Consider the following 19,726-nt stretch of genomic DNA (forward strand, 5'->3'; position numbering starts at 1 on the left):
AACACATTGTAAGTACTCAATAAACATTAGACAATATTATCTTCCATGCAGTTGCCAGAGACACGTCACTGAAACACAAATATGATTATGTCACTCTTCGTCTCTAAAAAATGACCTGCAAACTCAGCTTCACCTATTTTCTGGCAAAGAGCCAGCAATAGGAGATAAGAGAGTCTTCTGCTCCCTGGCCACCTCTGCAGGCTCAGTGCAAGCTCATCCCTGTGCTCGTGCCCCCGGTGTTACAGACACCTCCTCTGACTGACAATGTCTGAGCTGGTGGCTCTCTATCTCCTCCAATGCTTGTGCATGCCATCCTCTCAGCCCAGAGTACGCTCTACTCACTCCTCTGGCAAAATCTATGCCCTGTGACAACACTCCCCCCAAAGCTACCTCCCCTGGGGTGTCTCCCGCCTCCACCTGCTCCTACATCTAGTTGTACCGTTCTCTGTACTCTTCTTCACTGCGTACAAGTTCTTTACAGCACTCATCACATTTTCATCATTTCTTACACACCCTGCCCTTCCCACTAGAAAGTGAAATCCTCGGGGCCCAGGGACTAGGATCCATGTTTTGATCCAAAGCCTCAAGTACAGCACCTGTACATAGTAGATGCGCAATCAATGCAAATGAATGAATCCTGCAATTGTTTAAATACTAAAATACTAGGGGCCTATACAGGACCTGATGGCATACTTTTCAATTATTTGTGCCAGGAGAAAAATTTTCTTTGTTACAGTGCAAAGCTCAGATTACCCTTAGGAATAAGGGCGAAAAAAGACAAGATGTATTTTTCTTTCATAAACCTGACATCGGCTTTGAAGAAGTGCTCCTTCCAGTAATAATAGAATAAATCAAATAGGCTCATTGGCAGACTTTGAAATGAAAAAAAGACTTATAATTGTTGGCCAGTCTAGCACTGGGATAGCCGTGTAGTCTAGGCCTTTTCTGAGGATCCTAGTAAGATTTGAGACCTGTAAGAGTTGGAGAAGATACTGGGCCAAAGGTAGCTTGTATACAAGGCACTGTCATTCTCAACGTATGTATAACACAGGTGGAATCTCCCAAGGAAGTGACTCCACGTTGCCCTGCTAGCTCACAAGAACTACAAACTAAACACAAAGAGGTAAGATTTCCACCAGGGGTAGGAATGGGCTGGTGGTCTGCTGACATCTGTGCTTCTCTAACCTTCTCGACCCCTTGTAAACTCAGAACCTGTGCAGTCTGGAGCAAGACACAGCACCTCCCCCGATCCCACCACTCTGCTGAAATTTGAGCCCAGCCCCATGTGGCTGCAAATCTTATGTTCACAGGTCCAGAAGGGGAATCCAGAAAGCCATTCTTTGGGGGAAGTCTGTGCCTGCCCTCACTGAAGGTGAGCTGACTACTGGAATATGAAATTGTCGTCATCACAGTGAGTGGGAGGCAGGAGCTGGTGAAAGAAGCCGGATCACGGAGTTAACTGGTGACCTTTCAGTTTCCTCCATTTATAGGTCTCATTTTATTTCTCCCTGTAATAGTAAATGGGAAACAGACTTAAATATGGGAGAAATGACAGCGTTCCTCTCGGAACAGCCATGTGAGCTGTCACCTCTAAACTACACATTGCATTTGTACCCCAAAAGTGATGAAGAAGGGTCACAGGAAAAGCCCTATGCCAGGCCTGAAATCAGAGGACGGGAAGGCACCCAGGGAGACAGCCTATGCCTTATTTTTCACCTCTCTCCCTAAAATGTCAGCACTACTCAGAAGTGTGTCTTCGAAGTGAAATGAAATCACTTTGCCTAGAACAGCCAAGAACCACGCGGCATATTTTACATGAGAGAATCTGATTATCAGATTGATCTGCAACAGTTAACTGAGCACGTTTACGATGAGCTTTATAGGAAGAGACCATTTTGCTGAATGCTAAAGAAGCCCCCACAAAGCCTCCTGATTCTGGGGGTATCTATCAAGCAGATACTCAAACATCATAGTCATGATTCCTTATTAAAATAGTGTAAAATCACATTGTTCAGTGGGTCAGAATAAGCACAGCAAAGTTAAGTTTCTTCTATGAAAAGGAAGTTTTAAAAGCTTAGTGGTTCTCCTTTTGATAGTAGAAACATAGTATAAGCAGAAATAATTTTTAGCCAGTATCTACACTGTAAATTCGCTCATGTGTGGATAGAATACTTGAAATACATTAAGTTGATGGTACAAAGTTTTGTTAGAAAGTTGCATCTTTGTTGAAAGAGATGACATTAGTAAGCAGAGTGCATTTCAGGAAAAAATTCTTTTTTCTAGTAATAACTTTATTAACTGGTTTTAGAGGTTTATGGATGGAATAATTTAGTTAAAGATCCTAAGAAAAATATTGGGTTTATTATAGTTTTCTATTTCTTCCTTAAAGTGAAAAAATTAAACTTTAATCATTGATTGGATTGGCTAACAGAGTTTGTGTCTGAACTACCTGCACCATGAAAAAACTTCCCTCCAAATCTGTCTTATCGATGGGACTTTCACAGCAAACCAAGTGCACATCAGTCAGAAGTTCAGGTGTACAGTTGTGACCCACAGAACAATTTTAGGTTTCAACTTGTGTTACTCCTTTTCTTCATCTGGGTCTAAAGAACATGCAGCATTGCCGTTAGAAAGTAAAAAACTGATGGATTGTGCCATCTATGGCAGCATTTGTTCAGCATTTGGTACAAATGGGAGAAAAAAGATACAGAATGCATGGATTGATTTTCAAATTACCTCAATATTTTGAAAACATTTTCACCTGCATGCTGAGAATGCTAAGAATGGCAAGGAAGGCAATTGTGCATTTGCACAGCCTCCACTGCATTCATTTATAAATTACCTCATCACTGACTGAAATTAACACTGATTCTTACAGGCAATTTCTCAATTTCCAATGCTAATTACATTTTTTTTACTTTTAAATTCTGTACCACCTGTTTTGGGCAAGACATCTTAGGCAGCGCGACCGCATTTAATCACAATTTTAATTAACCGCCCTGTAGATGTGAAAAAGAAGCAATTATAATGTAGATGAATGATGATTTTTCTGCATTAAATTGTTTTGTTTCCCTGGTATGTTGATTGTAACACAGCACACAAATACAGTAACTGTACAATTTTTTTCTATTGTAATTTAGTAATTGTTTTTGGAAAACCAGTTTGGGAATGAGTGACTTCATCTGTTTACAAATTGATTGATACTGTTCACTCACTGATTGCTGCGGCGTATATTTTGGTATTGCACAGCCTAGCATAAAATATAATTAGAGATGCACGGGCTTTGCAGCACCATTTTGGAATCTGAAAATCAACTGTAACTGAAGTATGTTTTCCTTGAGCATACTAGTATCAGTTGGGGCTGATGAAATGATAATCAAAACAATGGGTTTTCCAATTCCACCACTAGTAGAAACCCTTGGTTTCAATCTGATAGTCTAATACGGTAAGTTTATGAATTACTGTGTACTAGGCCTGGGAGCTAGGGGCTGGCAAGTCTGAAGCTTGCAGAAGTCACTCAGATCTGTATCACAAGAAACATACAAGTGAGGTAAAGAAACAATGATGAAAAATAAAGAGTTGCTGCTTTGGAAATGGAAGAATTGTTCCCGACACCCAGGCACAATGCACTGGTGTGCTGTAGCGCTAGCCTATCTCATCTCTACACTATGATACAATAAGATCACATTCATGCTCTTGGCTTGCAGATACAGATCATTAAAGCTGTACCTCAATGCAGATAAATTCAAAGACCTTTTTTATATGTGAAGCAGAGCTTGTTCCTCACTCAGCTAGGAATGGGATAGGGGAAAAGGCAGCCATCAACACCTATTTATGAGACCTTATGCTAACTGACAGCTAGAAGATCTATCTACACTTCCCCTCGTCACATGAATTAGAGACCCCTTCAGGAGTGCCCTAGCCTAACGTTATATCCACTCCAGATCTCAGGAACCATCTCCATTAATGCACTGCATGGGTATCACAGAGCTGGTATCTATCTCCTGCCCATGAATGTGCTCAATGGATGAGTCCTGGGCTAGGCCATTTCTACCAGCCTGGAAATAGGGGGGTGGGGAGTGACGGCCATGTAAGCAGTTGTAGACGTTCAAAGGAAACTATTCACAAGATCTCTCCATCTTCTGCTTTGCTTCTCTTCACACTCCATTCCTTAGAAGACCCTAAACGAGGACAGGTCATTAAAAGGTGAGCAGCCACGCTGGCCCTGGCTGTGGGCCTGTTACAAAGCATTGCTAGGATTATGGCTTCCTTTGGAGCAACATAAAGATAGAATGTTATAAGTTGGCAGGAGGAGGCAGATGATGTTGAGATGGGGGTTGGGGTTGGAGGACTCCCAGGATCGACTTCTTTATAAATAGTTGCTTTATAAATTATAAATAGTCTTCTTTATAAATAGTTGCTAACAAAGCATTGATAGACAACATCAAACCAAAGCCAAGATTTGCTTCTTATATTAAGAATCTGCCCCTTTCTACTCTTTTATCAGGCTGGGGATTACATTTCTAAATCTTGTCACACTTAGGGTAGTGGACACAGAAATCTCTCATGAAACTAAGACAACAGGTCACAGAGTGTCTTGTAATCTATGCTGCTAGGAACTATAAGTCTTTCTCATGTATGACTTTATACACAAACTAGCAATAGAAGCTTATTCCTGCCTAGTCACCCTACTGGTGTCACCCTTTCTGGCTGTGAGAATTATCTGATGTAAGTGAACACTGAGTAAAACTACTACTGAAAAAAAAAGTGCAATTCATTTTGGTTAGTAAAACTGTCATTGCTAAGAAAACGTGCTTAGGGCAGGTGGAAATGTATATGTGTTTTACCCTGGAGATTCAATTTCAGATTTTTAGGGCAGTTTTCACTGGTTATTAGCAGCAATACTCTCTTGCTGCTGAATATTTTTCTCTTTTTTGCCACCTTCCTCACCTTACTCATAACAGCTTTCAAGAAAGATGCTGTTTTATGAATGGAGGTAAAAATAACCTTGACTATCTCAAATTATAGCCTCTTTACATAATGAAAAGGGAGTGTTCTGGCAACAGACTTAATTTTTTTTTTTTTCATAAAGTTGTTCCAGCAATAATGCTTGTTTGGAAGTTTCTAAAAGTGGTAACATCTGTGCTCCTGCTGGGAGATGCTGTCCCACCAAACCTTTCTATGAGTGGCTTGTCTTTGAGAAAAAAATTAAGTACCTGCTCCCAGGCCTTAGTCAGTCTTAGCTCTCCTATCTTCACACTCTGACCCACTGCACGTTCCTTTGAGCAGGGAGCTGCCTCCCATGGCTACCTCCTCAGCATAAACTTGCTAACTAATCTCTGAGCAAACACTTGAAGGAAACCTGAAGAGAGGAAAAAGAGGCAGAGGGGGAACAAAAAACCCAGCACAGATAAAGCTCAAGACACATTCAATGGGACACTGGAATCTAAATTTAGTACCAAACTTGAGATTTCTTTTGAAGGGCTAGCTGTTGTCTGTGGAACAGGGATTTTCATAGCAAGTATTTCATTTTTAAGTCTAATGCTTCTGCTATCTCTTAAACACGGTTCACTTTAACATAAATTCCCTTGATTTTTTTTGTTCCTTGCTGGTGGTGAGGTGCCTATAGGTATTTGTAAATGGTTTCTTTTATTACCCAATGTTTTTTTAACAATATATCTTTTTAAAAGTCTACCCTAACTGCCCTCTGTACACAACACAAGGTAACTCTTCCTTAGGAATTTATGTGAGAATTCACTGTTGGAAATAAATAATGACTTTCAACCAATGATCAAAGAAAAATAAATCTTTTACCCTAATAAGACTTTTTAAGACTGGAATCCCATTTTTAAATGGATAACAGCTAAGAGGCTACTGGCAATCTATTTATTTCCAAAGCTATGTTTTAATGTCAGATACATAGAAATGGGATGAGCAAATGGACCTCAGGGTCTTCAAAGTTAAAGCTTTTAAAATAAAGTTGGTCTGTAGTATTTGAAAACATATTGTTCGGAATTTAAGTTTTAATATCTAGGAATAAACAGAGCATTAAATCAAGCAAAACTGTGACAAGGCCAATATGCACATGGATGATGCCAGCAAGGCATCTTCAGCCCTTTGTTCGCAGCTTAACAAAACTGTGCCGTCACACCACTTTAGTTCAACAGTGCCTGTCGAATGGGCATCAGCACATCAGCCAATGCCTGTCATACACAGAGCTCAAAGACGGTTTGAAAGCAAGGGTTTATTCGACCCCCAAGTCTACTTGGAAAGTGAGGAGGATTTTAAATCATCTAGTAAAGACACCAACCTCCTCCCTCCAAAGTCAGAAAAGAAGGGGAAGGATGACAATTTTTTTTTTTTTTTTTTGAAGACCTGAAGGAGGAAAAAATGTACTCAGGCAAAGGAAGCACTTTTCAAATTTGTTTTCTTTGTAAAAGCAATTATATAAGTTTTGCAATCTTAGAATTTTTCTTAAAGTGACACTCCTGATAGTGAAATCAAAGTTGGATGTCATTCATATTTTAAAGTTTTGCCAGGATTTTTTTGGCTTTTAGACAACTGAATAGCCAACCGTTCTTAATAGGAGGGCATTACTTGACAAAGAGAATTTGCCAATCCACGTTATTCAAAGGAGTATCGCTTCACATAGAATTTTTGCTCTGTGTACTGGTTTTGTTGACCAAAATGCATTAGCTTTTGAATTGATGGTCTCGTGAGCTTTGGTCTCTGTGGACATTTAATCTGCTTCAGAAGAGAACCCCCCCCCCCCACCGCGGAGAAAACAAACCTGGCAAAGAGAAGGATTGTTCACTTTCCTACAAGTTAACAACTGGGGGAGGGGGGAATACCCAAACCACCTTATTTTCCTCCTATAACACTGATCATGAGATTTGGCTTTTAAGCTTTAATAAGTGCTGGGGAGGTGCCTCAGAACTTTCCTTCCGTTTAATTAAGTGTGCCCACTCCTCTTGAGGCATCCAATCAGATTAAATGAGAGCCCCCCCCACCTCACTCCCCCCGCGGAGCAGGGTTGGTGAGCCTTAGTGGTTAGAATCAGCTGAAGGTGTTCTGAATCTCCACCTTTCCAGCTCCTCAGGAGACAGTGCTACTGGATGTGGACAGGAGGAGCTGAGATCTCCCGCACACTAGCACACTCAAGTTGAAAAGCTCTCGCTCTCCACCTCCCCCCAGCCCTCTGTCTTTCACTCTGCTGCTGTCAGTTTGCTGCCTGTACTTTGGCTGTCTCTTTTCCAGTCTCTACCCTGTGAGTTTCTGGCCTGCCAATTTCAACTTGAAGCTTGACTGGGCTGATTTGATGCAAATACCTCCAGGGAAAACCCTGAAACTGATGAACAGTTATGTCAAGTCGATTTTGCACCATCGGGAAAAGGTAACCTCTGCGAGAAAAAAAAACAACAAGGTTAAAGAGACAAGGGCTTTTCACGTGTAATACCTCTGCTGCACATCTCCTACACTGTTTACCATCCCTCAGAAATTGTAACTGTCAGAATTAGTCCTAATTGCAGATGCGAAAGCTGCCATTATAATAAAAACAGAGGCAGTGCAGGCATTAAATGTAGCAGCCTAATTTGTGAGACTACAGAAAAGGTAGAGTAAATGAATATTTCATTACTTTAATTACCAGGGACTACTCTTTTCTTGCTGTCTTATGATAAGTGTTGCTGTAACTAGCAACAGCAAACATCTACTAAAACATAAAGTGCAATAATCGTCCTGCTGTCAGGATCACCACTTTAAAATACGAGCAGGGAAAAAATATAATGGTTTATCTATTTTTTAGAGATTGCAGACGTAGAAGATGGAAATTCATTTAATGTCAAGGGGGAAAAAAAACGCACACACAAAGACTCCAGTAAACAGGTTTTAGTCAGAGAATAATGGCTCCAACAGAGAGAAGGGAAAAAAAAATCAGTTGACTATATACATTTGAAATGTTAGTCCTAGAAGAATGCTGGCAAGTGAAAAGTAGGAGGTAATAATGTTTGGATATTTTTAGGGCAAAATTTTGTGTTGTGTTGCCCAATGTGATTGCTTGAATATTAGAGAACAACACTCAAGTGACTGGGGGAAAGACAAGGAAAGCAAGTCGTTTTCAAATGATTAAGAAAAGGTGGAAAAAGTTCAAGTTGGCAAAAGTTTAGAAGCTCAGTCCAGTTCCGTTTAAAAAGACTAGATAAAGCCTGCCAGGAAAAGGACTTTGCCTGCAGTTTCAGAGTACTGATTCATAAGATTTGGGGAGTATCAATAATTACTCACCACTGACACCTTGAAAAACCCTGGGCACTTCTCTATAAATGTCAATTTCAGGTAAAGGGGCAAAGGGGGTGGGAGGTGACTGGATGGTGGGAGGTGAGAGGTAGGCTGGGAGCCGGGGGTGTGGCTGAGAGGTTGCTCAGACTGGTTGAAGCCAGCCTGTCTCTGCATTTATCACTCTGTCCCAGAGGAGGTGTTTGTTCAACATAGCAGTTTGACAGCACAAAAACACTGTGGCCAGAAGCCCTATCAAAGAACCTACTGACACGTATCATTGTGGTCTTGGTTTCACAGGGCAAGGCTACCTCACACGTATCTGCACGAGTATAAAACTCCACACATTTCTAAATGTTCAGTATAGTTTTAAATCCCCCTGTTTTTTTTTTTTTTCTTCTAAATATCGTAAACACTGCTTTGAAATACCATCTTTATTCAGGACTCCAGAATGCTGTTTTAAAAACCATAATAATTTGCAATCAATTTAGGATAATCTGTGTTAAGGTTGGTAATATTGAAGATAAACGGGGGAAAACACTTTAAAAGCACAAAGCTAGTAATTTATCCAAATAATACACTCACAGCTTAGGTTAATAGGTGTAAGTTCTGTTAAGAGTCACGTGGCACAGGGAAAGCATTTTTGCCTCCTCACATAAATCCTACTAAACAAGAATCTACATTAATTCTTCATCTCTACCATTTGTGTTGAAATGTATTTCATTCATAAGCTAAGTGATTGTAGTGAGATTTAAAGAGGAAAAGTACCAGAGTTTGGATCCTACGGTTTATTTGTGTTTGTGTGCATGTGGGAATGTGTGCATATGGGTTGTATTTAGTTTTCAAATTCCCATCAGCAGAGCAAAGGTGATGGGAAATCTTTAGAGGACAACCATTTTGCTTAGAGATATTTCCCTCTTAATGGGTCTATTTATTATGAAAACACAGCTTACAGAGTTCTTTATATATAAACCTCACCTCTTAAAACTGAGAAATCTCATGATGGGAAACACTTCCATTGATGTGCACGGTGTCTAAAATAGAAACTTAGGTACTTCCAAGAATACGCAAATTGCAGTTTCTTTGATTACAGTTACTTGGATAGACAAGACAATGTGAATGCAATTGAACTAACACATAGTGAATATAACACATAGTCATATACTCTATGTATAGATTACTTGGACACTGAATTATTTGAAACTTATCTATTTAAGAGAGGAAAAAACTGAGACTTTATATAGCATGATATTTTAATCTGTTCATGCATTACTGATTACTTCTCATTTAGGGGAGAGGGTGGCTATCACTTTGTCAGGAGTACCTTTCCTAGAGTTAATTATAAAAAGACATACGAAATGGTATATAAGGAACAAAACCCAATATGTTGTCATACGAGCAATGTTACTGTTAACCAAGAGGAATTCATTACAGTTTGGTGTGTAGAATACGTTTTAGGAAATCATTAATGATGATTACTTATTCCCAAATTTGCCTCTCTCACCTGAGATTATTTCAAAATGTTTTCGCTTTGTCCTGGAGATTTAAAAATGCACCTCTGTATATTTGCTCTTGTGATAAATAAAGTTGACTAAACTGACCAGTTCTGTGTATACTGTTTGATTCAGAAAATATCTTCATTTATGTGGGATTTGAAATTTAAACTCTGAAATATTCAAGTTCAGAATTAGACTTCTAGTTTATAATAGAGCATGAGTGGGCTTAAGCTGAAATAACACACAACAAGCAAGAAAAATTAGGAACAACTTAAAAATGGATTACATACAATGGAATATGACATTTAATACCATAGGCTTAGGAAAAGTTATCTGGAGCCTTCATTTTATAGTAATGTTAAAAAGAAAAGAAAGAAGGTGAGGAACCCTACCATGGGTACACTACAAATTCTGTATCATCTCCCAATTCTAACCACTACTTCAAATCTCAATCCCCAGACTCAGCTCAGTAATAGAACTAAATTTGTAAATAATCATGAGTCATTATGATGATTACATTCCTCAGTTGCAAAATGAAAGCAAAGTTCAATCAGACCCTTCTCAAAACCTGTGCTTCCTTTACACTCTGTGAGTCTCTCTGCTGCTCGCTCCTCTGGAGTCTGGTTTTTAGAAGCCCATATTAATTTCTAACCAAGACTGCAGCGCCCACTGTAAGTGTACATGGCTTTATCAGCTCTCATACTCTCTTGGGTCAGAAATGCACAATATCTGGTGACACAGTGATCATCTTCCTTCTCCTTTCTCTCTTCAGCTCCTCTGACTCTCCTGTCAGAAGCCTGAAAAAATATGCGCAGTTACTGTTGCTGAGGGGAGACAAAGTTTAACTTCTGGGTTGGCAATCGGAGAATAATTCATGAGCAGATTTCTAGCAAATGATATGATTTGCTAAATTTTGGTCTTTGATTTATATTTATGTACTCCTGCTACTGCTAAGGTTTTGCCAACCTCAATTAGATCATGAATGAGATCATTTTAATTCAGCCCCCAAACTGTGACCTGACCATGGTCTGAAAGTGTTCAAAAAGTAATTTTAAGCCTCCCTTTGATTTGAAAAAGGAATATCGCATGCTTGGTCGTTCATACAAATAACATAAAACTTAATTATTGGATGATTTGGCAGAAGACCTTCTTGCCAAACAACAGTCAATGCCAGCCACTGTGATGCTGGCGCTGCCCGGGCCCCCGAGCCCACAGCCCCCTTGTATACGGGCATTTGTTCATTGTGTCTCAGGGCAAGATTCTTTCAAATAGGATTCATGGGTCTGGGAGGAAGAGTACAATGTGAAGGGTGTACCATATTTATAACTCCAGTTTAAAAATGCTGTCTCACCTAGAAGGGAAGTGGATCTGCGCTGTCAAATCACCAGGAAGCTGTGACAAAGGGAGCTTGCAGCCTGACACACGGTGTAACAACATAGCAAACACCTTTAATTCTGTCATGTCTCATACCCTTTACTTTCTCACACATTTGTGGCTGCTCGAACGTTGACACCTACACTCTTTTTCGAAACTAAATAAGGCAATCTTATTTAAGCCCCCATGCAACACCTGTAAAGTTATTCTTGTGCCCAGCAAAAAATAACCATTAACTTCTTCCTCATAAATGCCTCTCTGCTTGCTTTGGAAAGTCTCAAGTTGGTAACGGCTGCCCTGAGGCCCTGACTCTGAGGTGCACATGACCTCTCAAGCCGGGACAGATAGGCAATACTTCCCCCTTGAAAAGATGCGAAGGCTGAGATAATGTCACTGTCCGAATTGGCCTCTCAAGCTTTTCAAGTTGAAGCCCCTTTCTCCATCACAAACTTGTGGTGTCTTTTCTAGGGAGGACAGAGGCCCCAGCTGCTTCATTCCCTCTTTCCCTCTAGCTACCGTAGTCTAATATTTTAAAAGCTAGAAATGAAAATAGCCTTTCTAAAGATATTTCCTGGAATTTTTAATGTGCTGCCTTGATTCCTTTTTCCTATCTTTTTTTCCCCTTGCCAATTATAAACCACCATTTGGAGGGCTTATGAGCAATGTAAGTCCACCTCATCTAATTAAACCACATTGTTTTAAAAGCTTGAACAGTTTTCATGTCTACAAGACTTGTCTGAATAATAAACTGCTACAGCCAGAATTCTGAGTGTCTTTGGAGAGCCAGGATTTTATCTGCGGAGTGCAAAAGGCCAGGCACTCAAAGAGTTAAAGAGTGTTCCCGCATAGCTGGGTAGGTTAATATCACAGCTGCCTGGTAAAGCATTATCCCAGTACCTCACTTAACAAAAGCCTCCTTTTGCAAACAGACTCCCACTTTCCCCCCAAGTGTCCAAAGGTGTTTACTGAAGTAAATCTGCCTAAATCCTTCATTGCTTGGGTCATGGGGGTGGATAGGAGGGGTGGAAGGTGTAGGGATAATCTCTTTTTGTAAATTCTGTAAATCTTCTGGGAAAAAAGGAAAAAAAAAATCAGGAATCTGTGTCACATGTTCGCGTACAACTTCTCATATCTCCGTTTAGTTTTGCTCTTAGAGTGAAATCTGCTATGGTGACTACTGAAAAGCCCCCATTTCAAATAATTCACTCTGCTGTTTGGAGAGATTGCACTTCCAAAGTTGTGTGTGCGGGCATCTGTGCGCATTGTAGCCTTAATCTAATTGTTGAAGAAAAACTGTTGGTATCTTAAAAAGTGGTTTCAGAAAGAAAAAAAAAAAAAGGCAAGACAGTTTAGAAGCAAGATAATGCAGCTGAAAAGTTGTCACGAGAGGTTTCTGCTCTTGCTGTGGTCTCTTCCGAAGACCGTTCACTGCGTGTTACTTTTGCATGTTGGAAATGGAGGCAAATAACACAGTGAAACCTGACAGGTCCACCTGTGAGGGTTTAAACAGCTCCCAGGAAGAAGGAGCCCTTTAGGCACAAACTTTCTCTCACTAGAGAATGTGAATACCACCAACCCCTCCCTACAAATCTTGAAGCATCCAGTTTGAGATACAAAAAGGCTGTCATCTCACAAATGTTAAACATACTAAAAAAATCTGAAAAAAAAGTATGGAGAAGGTGTGAAAAACGTGGCACTTTACAGCCCTCAAAGCTTTTTAAAATAGAACAACTTTTCCCCCTAAAATTCTTTTCAGAGAATTTTTTTTTTTTCCTTTTTGGCTCATTTGAGAGTTTCTTTCTTGGCTTTTTTCCCCTTTCATTTGAAAATATGAATTATCATAAAATGTCAGGGGGAAAAATGGAAAGTCTTTTCCAGTTTTCCTGAGGCTTTATCAGTGTTCTCAGGCGGGGTCTGAGCACCCCTCACTGAAACCAGACAGGGGCCCAGGACTCTGGCTGTCCCGACCCTCCCACCAACCCCAAGTGCCCTCACCTCCCTGGACTGCTGGTCAGCAATCAGTTATTCAGCAGCCCTGGAGGGCGGGAAGTCCACGCACCTGACCCCAAATCTAACAGGCTTCTGGGGGAGAATTTGATCCCACCCTGACACTTTTTACCTCAAGTGTTAAGCGGGTGGCCATGAATAGTACAGACTTGCCATCTTGTAACACTATATGCCTGTCAGGAGGGACAGGGCCTGGGTGAACAGCAACTATATAAGGCTGGTAACTAGGGGAAGCCCAACAAACAGCCACAAACACCTAAGTTATTTCACTCAGCTACTACCGTCAGCCTGTCTCTCTCTCTCTCTCTCTTTCTCTCTCCCTCTCTTTCTTTTCATCTTGGCTTTCTGTGGCAGAATGCAAATGGAGCCTGCCGGCGGTGAAAGGGCTGAATTGTGATTAAGAAGAAGAAGAGCTCCTTTCTTTGTTCTCCCCTCAGGGGATGTTTACTGGGAGAGACACAGCGGATCAGATATGAAAGGCATTCAGGTCAGCATTGATGTGAGCGAAAGTGAAATCATACCTAAGGCATTCAAAAGACCGCCGTGTCAGGGGTTCAGCTAACGGTGCAGCTACTGTGTGTGTGTCTTCCCGGAGAGGCAGAAATCTTTTCACAGACCGGCGATTTTTTTTTTCCCTCCCTAATTTACTAAAAAATTATAAAAGTATTTTCTCCCTGTTTAGCTCCCACCAGATGACATGAGAGTTAGAATTTTCTCTCTTCATGGACCACACACACCATCAGACTAACTTAGAATAACTATTACCTAAATCAACCAGCAAGGCACCATCTGAACTGCAAAATCTTTAAAAAAAAAAAAAAACAACAACAAAAAACAGGTGTATTCATGTGGGCTACACACATGCATAACAGGTAGGGGAGAAGAGAAAGAAGAGAAAACCAAAGGCACAGGCAGAGATGGCTTTTCCTCACACCTCCCTCAGAGCAGACACAAGGGGACACATACACATGCACACACACAGCATAAAAACACCACAGAACACCTTAAAATGAAATCCTTTATTTACTTTGTAACTACTAGTTACACTTTTCCTGAGAGCTTTCACTCTGACATGACTGTCACCCAAGATAAAAGTATTTGGCACATAGCTATTAAGGCAGAGGCTTCCACAGACCTGCAGGTCATTATCATTTCCCTTTTAAAAACTGCTTGATGAAGAAATACTTGGATCTTACTTTTTAAAAGTTTACACTCCCCACAGCCCAAATAGTCATTCAATAGATTTTTCCAAGCGGTAAGCTGATGCTGTTGGCATAAACAGAGCTATGTAAATATATACAAAATTCACAAATCACAGCAAACATACAAATAATGAGGAGGTGCTGGATGTTTCAAGGCTTAAAAATGAAAAGGAAAATCATATTTCATCTTCTGATTGCTAAAGAAAGAAAAGAAGTAAAAGGGGGAGATAGAGCTATATTTATTGGTTTTTAAATCATCCTTCTCTCTGCTATGAATTATTCTTTTTTCAACCTTCACATCTTGGCTGAAAAGCATATTTGGGCTTATGTTAACATCTGCTTTTGTGGTGACATTTAATTTTGTATATTTTCAACTAGTGTTTCTGCATCACAGATTTTCCTCCTTTTTCTCTTTGCTCTAAAAAGACAACCAAAGAGCAATCAAAAAGGTGTCTGACTTGGCCATTCAGACAATTGCCCCCTTGTGGGAATGCGGGAATGAATGGTACAGTGGACACCCCAGCACCATTGACGTTATAAACATGTAAATGAAACACATTAGGGCAGACAATCAATTGTCTGTGAGCATTGCAAACCTGCACTCCCTCTCTCTGTGACAGGCACAAAATAGTGTCTACCTTGGGAAGCCACGGTGCTGGAGAGGAAGAGGACAAAGAGTTCCCTTTCACACAGAAGAAAATGCACCTTAAAAGCCTTGGAAGAATGCAGATGACAAAAACTGTTGTAAGGAAAGAATCTCCCACATCTTAGAATAAACGCCGCACTGCTAGAGAGCGAGCAACACCCTCCTTTCCTACCTTCAGGGTAGGCAAAAATTTTTTCCCAGGAAATATTCTTAATATTGCACCAGGGTCTTTAATAACCTCCTGGAATTTTCTTTACTTTGAACACATTAAGAAAGAAAGAAGGAAGCTTCTGAGACCTGTGACATAGCAGTTTAGCAGAGAACTTTAATCTTGCTTTTATCCATGTTAGAAAATAAATGCTTAAATACCTGAAATTAATTTTACTTAGCAACAGTTTCAACAATATGAAGTTTTAAATCCTTAGCCCACCCTTTCCCCTGGTGGACCATCGTGCTCTGGATACCACCAGGCTCTTGGCTCTGCTAAGAAAAGCATGTTTCTATCCCAATTGACTTAGTTTTTCCAAACCGAAATAAAACAAATAGATCAGTCTAGATACATAGCTCCCAGCCCTGTGTGAGTACAGCCTGACAAAACTTGCAGTAGATCTCCACAGAAAAAGATGGAGATGGAGGTCTTTGGAGCACCCACACCACTAGTACCTGAGTGCTTTCACAGTCAGCAAAACAGGCTCCCTATAAGCCCATCAACTTTACCAAGAAAGCTACTTACCAAAGATTCCCACCCTTGCAAAGGTAACCAAGTCTGGCCTGACTACTGTCATTCCAGGGAAACTTCCCTGCCTCAGTTATACTGAAGGGCTCCGACTTTCGGTTGCCCCATGCCAACTTCACCTCCCAGGGAGGAGAGCTGGGAGTCACCTCCTGAAGAAGAGGATGATTGCACGTTCTTTCCTTCTCAAGCATCTCTGAAACGGGGGCGCTTGCTCCGACCCTCATAGCCTCAAAGCACCACAACCAGCACCTCCACTCCCTTTAAGGAAGTGGTAAGGAAGAGAAAAGACTTATTTTAAACAGGGTTGATCATTTCTGCTCATCAGATTATTTCTACTCCCAATCCAAAGCTCTGAAAGCATCAACTTAATCCCCTTTCTTCTCCACTGAAAATCACAGACCAAAGGCATTTGTAGAAAGCTCCCCACTGCCGCACACAGTCCCCAACGCTTTAGGGGAAACTTTGGAGAAAAAGCAAATACAAGTTTTCTTCCTTTCTCCCCCCCCACCCCCAATTCGGTTTTCCTTTAAATGACAACTTCATTTCCTTCTCCAAAACAAGCAATTTCCAGATTTGATTTCTGTGGCAACATGCGTGTGTCTGTGCATTTGTTCAGAGACTAGTGCCGGGAGGCAGTGGGCTGGGGAGGCAGGCCCCTCTCCTGGGCTCCCTGGGAGGCAGGAGGCCGGCAGAAGCATCCCGGGAGCTGCTGCCTGAATCGGGCAAAAGCAACAAACTTTGCAAGTTACAAACGGGCCGTGCCGGTGGCAGGCAGCAGCGGGGCATCTGGCACTCCAAGGGCTCATTTCTGACTCCAAGGCTGTGTAGAGATAGTGGGGTATAATCAGGGGAATGAAACAGGGGGGCTGGGTTTTCCCCCTCCTCTTCCAGCTTCAATGAGAAAGTGTTACAAAGTGAGTCAGGCGGCTGAGGATCATCTGACTGAACTTTCTTGAAACCGGCACACATTCTTGTGTGTCTTCGGGCAACTCGCTTTTTGCCTCCTTCCCCCTCACCCCACTACACCCCTTTCCTCCTGCACATCTTATTTTCTGGGAAGAGAGTTCATCCTTTCCATGTGGGGGAAAGGAGACTGACTGCCCGCTATGGGTTAACGTGGCCCTGGCACTGCCTCTGCCAGGCATCGTGCTAGCCTGAGATTCTGGAAGGTTGGATTTGAGATTCTTGCTTCTCTCTTTGTACATTTATTTTCCTCCAACTGCCTCCTTCTTCTCTGCTTTTTAACAATTGTGTACAGCACTGTTTTCTAACCCACGTTCTTGACCAGCCTTTCACACAAATACACACACAGTGCTTTACACGGTTTATCTCCTAGTCGCCTTAGTCTATATAAAAACTGTTGACTTCATTAAAATTATATAAAGTGCCATTCTAGGTTCCTGGATGACCATCTCCACCACCCCCCGTGCAGCTTCTACTTCTATGATTATTATTGCCATTATTCCTTTCCAGGAATTTCTATATGATTTTGATAAGCATCATCATTTTTAGTGTTATCAGCAAAGACACAAGCTCAAAAGTGACATCTTTTCCATGAATCCAGGAAAGAAGAAAAATCCACTCAGTTCAGATAAATCCTGGCAATTCCCAAAGGAAAGGCATTGGATATGTGTTTGATGAGAAAGAAAATGGAAAGGGGGGGGGCTGACTCTTCTACCTGCTTCTCAAAACCAGGACCTTGCTCAGTCCGATTAAGCCCAATGGAAAACGCTGACAAGTAACCAACACGCAGCATGTTTTCCCACAGATTATTTGGAAAAAGAGACAAGCAACAGTCAAAGTTAGAGAAGCTGTAAGCCATAGGCAGTCTTGATGTTAAGTGTGCAGGGTCTGAGCTAAACAATTTGAAATGTGCAATTCAACTTTCCACTTCGGAGTGTGGCAGCTTCTCCAAGTTAGTGACTGGGGTGGAGGAGAAATGGTCGCAGTGCTCACGACTGCACCCCTCCCTGGCACTCTGTTCCACCTGCGAAGCCCCTCAGGGGCCTCCCTCTTGGTCAGGCCCCCTCCAGGGTTTCCAAGGAAGCTGGGATCCCCTATTTCCCTAGATCTGGACTCTGGCCTGACCTCACTGCTGGGGCCAGGCTGGTCATCGGTGGCAAAAATCCCGAAGGGGGTGGAAGGAGGAAGGAAAGCAAGAAGAAACAAACACTCTAAACAGTCTGCCCTGCAAAAGAACACTTCTTCTGGGAGCCTTGTTATAAATCTCGTTCTTTTTTCCTCTCAAAAAAATGACTGTTTAACATAAGAAAAAAAAAGCCTCCTTGACACAAAGCTTTTGTTATCCAGTTGATCAGCAACGTGTAAGAGGGGGAAAAAAGCCCCACAACAGACATTGATTTTAGAAAATCAATAACCAACATTTAATAAAAGGAGCAGAGGAAACATAGGAGAGGAGAGAGGGACATTAGGTGTAATTTTAGTGTCTACTAAATTACCCAGAGATGGGGAAGGGGAGGTCTCCTGTGTAAGGACCACCTTAAGTAATGCCAGACACCAGAGTGAAAAAAAAAATTAAATTAAGAGAAAGAGTGTGTGTGTAGGGGGGAAGGGGGCAGAGGGAAAAGGAGGAAAGAGAAGGGGGGCGCAGAGAAGACTCTTAAAAAGAGGCAACCTGAACTGAATCTTGGGGAAGCGGCTGGGAATATATTATTATACTTGTTTTTCTGTAATACTAAGCCAAGCAAATAGATCAAAGACAGCACAAAGGGGAAAGGCAGGATAACGTAAGGAACAGTTTCTGCCTAAAATTCCTCTATCACTCCCCCATATGGCTCGACACCTTCACCACAACAAGCAAAAGACACACACGCGCGCGCGCACACGAGAAAGAGAGAGGGAAAGAGAGAGGGAGAGAGAGAGAGGGGGAGAGAGAGAGAGAGAGAGAAAGAGCATCATTCGTCTCTTATAAAAATTCTCTCCTCTTTGTGTTTTCCGCCTTCCAGCACCCCACACTGCGCCCCCAGCCTCCCTCTCCCCTCGCAGCGCAGCTCTGGGGCAGGCCGGGGGCGCGCACAATTGTCTTCTCTAGAGGAAAGTTGCTCCAAGTGGGCCCGGCGCTCCCACCGAGACGCGGGCTGGGTTTGCGGGAGGCCGGGAGGCCGGGAGGCCGGGTCGGCGCTGCGTCTCCGCGCCTGGCTCGGGAGCGTCTACACGGCCCCGCGCCGGGGGATCGGGCTGAGAAGGAGGGGAGTGAGAAGTTTCCTTTCCGAGTCTGGGCTGGAGCTTGTTCGCTTGTTTGTTTTGGGGGGTTGGTTCTTTTTTTCTTTTTAAACTCAGCTATCCTCCGTCAGCTCCCTCCCGCACCCTCGCTTGTCCCCAGCCCTCTCCCCTCCCCCAGGCGCCTTCCGCGCTCTTGCCAATCACTTTTCTCTTTTATTCCCACGATTTTGTTTGGGGTAATACCTAGGGGGTCTCTCTCTCTCGCTCTCTGTTTCTCACTTTCTCCCCCCTCGTCCTTCTCTGCCTCTCTCCAAGATGGACCTACTGAAACTGTCACCCTCCCCTGTAATCTTCCACCTCGAGTCTGTGTGTCCCCCTCGCACCCCCATCTCCTTCCTCCTTCCTGACTCAGCCTGGATAACGGGCTCCTCCTGACCATGTAGAAACTGCCCGGAAAAGTCTCGCTGTGCCCTGTGACTTCTCCAGTCCCCAGCGTGGGGGCCAGAGCCTGCTGGAGAGGACTCTTTCGTCTCCGAGCCCGCACCGACCCAGCCGGACCCCGCGCCGGCCGGCCGAGTCCCTCCCACCTCTGGGTTCGGGAGCGCCGGGCCGGGCCCCGCTGCCCGCGGACCGTTACTTGGCGCACGGAGAGGCGGCCGGGAGACTCCGGCAAGAAACTTTAAGCCTGGCTGAGGCACATCCCCGGGTCCCCTCTCCCGCCCTCGCGGTCCCTCTGCCACCCCCGCCCCCGCCCCGGTATCCTGCAGAACCCGGCGCCTGGGCCCCCGCCCTGCCCTCGCCGGACGCTCCC

General features: G+C 42.7%; 1 protein-coding gene across 1 annotated transcript in view; it reads right to left on the reverse strand.

Moving 5' to 3' along the window:
- Nucleotides 1–19,726, reverse strand: part of ZEB2 (zinc finger E-box binding homeobox 2) — a 130,001-nt gene that overhangs the window by 106,885 nt on the left and 3,390 nt on the right. The gene's annotated exons all lie outside the window — the stretch shown is intronic.

This window comes from Otolemur garnettii, unplaced genomic scaffold (genome assembly GCF_000181295.1).
Source record: "Otolemur garnettii isolate 467f Iridium unplaced genomic scaffold, OtoGar3 scaffold00064, whole genome shotgun sequence".
In the NCBI taxonomy this organism is placed as follows: domain Eukaryota; kingdom Metazoa; phylum Chordata; class Mammalia; order Primates; family Galagidae; genus Otolemur; species Otolemur garnettii.